This window comes from Sturnus vulgaris, unplaced genomic scaffold (assembly GCF_052056855.1).
Source record: "Sturnus vulgaris isolate bStuVul1 unplaced genomic scaffold, bStuVul1.hap1 Scaffold_156, whole genome shotgun sequence".
NCBI classification, from domain to species: Eukaryota; Metazoa; Chordata; class Aves; order Passeriformes; family Sturnidae; genus Sturnus; species Sturnus vulgaris.
Genome location: NW_028276073.1, coordinates 467,501 through 470,000, shown reverse-complemented (window position 1 = coordinate 470,000; position 2,500 = coordinate 467,501). Strand labels below are relative to the sequence as shown.

The window sequence follows — 2,500 nt, the reverse complement described above, 5'->3', positions numbered from 1 at the left end:
CGCGCGCGCGCGGCAGCACGGCACGGTACCCCCGCGGTACCCACCCGCAGACAGCCGCCCGCACGGGGGGGAGAGCCCGGGGGCGAGGCCCGCGCCTCGCCTCCCTCTCGGCCCTCTCGCTCTCTCGTCTCTCTCGCACGGCCCACGGCGGCGTCTTCGACGCCGACTCTCGCTCTCCCCGGCCACCGCCACCGCACCGCGGCACGGCCCCGGCAAGGACGAGCTCCGCCCCAGCGGCTCGTTCCGGGAGCGGGGAGCTACGGAGCGCTCCCCGAGTCTGCATTTAGGGGGACGAAGGCCCTGCGCGGCGACGACGACGACGACGTCGACGTCGACCGCGGGCAACGGGCCTGCGAGGCAACCCCAGCCGCGCCGCCGGGGTGGCCCCCCCGGACGGCGATTGATCGTCAAGCGACGCTCAGACAGGCGTAGCCCCGGGAGGAACCCGGGGCCGCAAGTGCGTTCGAAGTGTCGATGATCAATGTGTCCTGCAATTCACATTAATTCTCGCAGCTAGCTGCGTTCTTCATCGACGCACGAGCCGAGTGATCCACCGCTAAGAGTTGTCTGGCTTTCGGGACCGCTCGCGTGAAGCGGCCCCTTTTCTGTTTCTGCAGGGACGCGCGCGCCCCCGCGCGCCCCGCTTCGACCGTACGAGCACACACAAACGGAGGAGGAGGAGGAGAAAGCGCGGGGCAAAAAAGAGAAACCCCGCGCAACGCTCCGAAGGTCGGCCAAAGAAAGGCGGAGGGGCCCGCGCCCCCGACCGCCTCCCCCCGCGAGGGGAGACGCCGCCTCGCGTGCCGTCCTTCGGAGGCGGCCCAGGCGCCCGGGCTCGGCCCGACCTCCGCGCGGAGGGGCTTGTGCGGCAACGCGCCGGACCGCGGGGGGCACGGTGGCCCGCCCGGCCTCTCGATCACGGGACGACTACGCGTTCGCGGGCCGGGGGCGCGACCGCCGGCCCCCGCCGCTCCCGGCTCACTCCCTGGCTTCTCCTTTTCACCGCTCCGCCGACTCGCGGAACGCCGCCGCGCCAAAACGCGGGGGCCGGCTCTCCCGCCAGCGGCCCCTGAACGTCGCCCGAAACGCCACGCGGCGGCGGGACCGTTCCGCCGGCGCAACCCCTGGCGCGGGACCGCTTGCCCGCCGGAAGGCGAACGCCCGGCGGGCCGCGCTCCGCCACCGGCGCCGGAGGCGGGACGCCGCCGAGACCCGAGCCGGCATCGCGGAGCGCCCGAGGTCTGCCGCTCGGCAAAACCCCTCCGCCACCCGCGGCCGCACTCCCGGGACCGCCGCCGCTTCGCACCGCCGAGCTGCCCTTCCGCGAGCACGCGCCCAGCGGGCAGGCGTACGGCGGCTGAGCCGGGGGGCACCGCCCGCTCCCCTCGTTTCCACTCGGGGACCGGACGGGGAAGCGCCCCCGCGGCCGCCCCGCACGCCTCCCCTTTTTTTTGGCCCACACGCGGCCGGGAAGGGCGACGGGGAAGCGGACGGGCGGGGCCCGGGCCGGGACGGCCGCCGGTGAAGGCGGGCGCCTCGCGGCCGACCGTCCCCCCCCCCCGGGGGGGGCGGGGACACTCGCCGAGCGGCGACGCCGCCGCTCGGCACGGGGTCGCCCGCGCCCGCCGGACCTCCGGCGATGGAGGAGCCGGCCGAGCGCTGCGCCCCAACGGGCGGGGACAGCGCTCCGAGTCAGGGGTGGCCGGCGGCCGGCGCCGCCGCGGTGCGGTTCGAGGCGACAAGGCCGTCGAGGCGAGAGGCGCGCGGTCGCGCCTGACGCGGCGCCGCCCGCGAGCCCGCGGCGGCGGCTAAGGAGAAAGAGCGAGAGAGCGCGGCGGGCCCCGGCGGCCGCAACCCCGCAGCTGAGGTAGGTAAGGCAGAGAGCGCGCGCCCTCTGCCGGCGTCGCCCCGCATCGCAGAGGCCAGCGGGGTCGGCCCCCCGCGGCCGATCGCGCGCCGCGGCCTCTCCGCCGAGACCGGGCCGCAGAGAGGGGGGGGCAGGGCGCCCCTTCCCCGGCCCGGCACGGGTGGCCCCCGCGCGCGGGCAAGCGCGGCGGGACGCCGACGACGGCGAGCGCGGCCGGTCGCGACGGACACGCCACCGCAGGGGATCGGCGGGAGTAGCTCCCCACCCCTCGATGGCGCCCCGCGCCGCCACCGCCCGACACCCGCTGCCGCCGCCGCCACCGCCGCCGCCGCCGCGGCGGGGCCGTGCCGGGCCGCCCGAGTCTTTAAACCTCCGCCCGGCTCGGCGGCCCTTTCGGCCCCCAACAGGCGTTTGACGACGCCGAGGGAAACCGGCAGGAGACCGCCGAGGCGCGAAGCGCTAGGTACCTGGCCCTGGGGTGAGGGAAACGACCTGCATGGCCCCGCCGGGGTGCCTCCCCCGCTGCCACCCTCGGGGGAGCGTCCACCGGCGGGGGCGCGCCCGACGTCCGCTGCCATCACCGCGGCAATCCTTCTCGGGGCCCGGGGTTTCCCTCAGTAGCCCGGCGCTGCG

The 2,500-nt window shown here is 77.1% G+C and overlaps 1 non-coding gene across 1 annotated transcript; it reads right to left on the bottom strand.

Annotated features, from left to right (window-relative positions):
- Window positions 1-412: 412 nt before the first annotated feature.
- LOC148219003 (5.8S ribosomal RNA) lies at window positions 413-565 on the bottom strand. Its single transcript, XR_015799940.1, has one exon. It is a non-coding gene; the product is annotated as a 5.8S ribosomal RNA (ribosomal RNA).
- Between the last annotated feature and the right edge of the window lie 1,935 nt (window positions 566-2,500).